Here is a 254-nt window from a genome sequence, read left to right as displayed (position 1 = left end):
GCCCGCACTGCCGGCCCTGTTTGCCCCGGTGTGTCAGCACAGCCCAGCCCGGCCCTGTTTGCTCAGCGGGCTCAGCCTAGCCCAGCCCAGCCCCAGCCCCAGCCCCAGCCCGGCCCACACGCAGCCCCAGGCCACACTGCAGGGCCTGCGAGGGCGGAGAGGGGGCCGGGGCGCAGCACCCCGCACCTACAGCTCCCCATGGTGGCTCCTGGGAATGGAGGCTGGGAGCGGAAACGGGCACCGGGAACCCGCCC

The sequence above is a fragment of the Geospiza fortis genome, unplaced genomic scaffold, assembly GCF_000277835.1.
Source record: "Geospiza fortis unplaced genomic scaffold, GeoFor_1.0 scaffold162, whole genome shotgun sequence".
In the NCBI taxonomy this organism is placed as follows: domain Eukaryota; kingdom Metazoa; phylum Chordata; class Aves; order Passeriformes; family Thraupidae; genus Geospiza; species Geospiza fortis.
Note: the sequence above shows the minus strand (reverse complement) of the source record.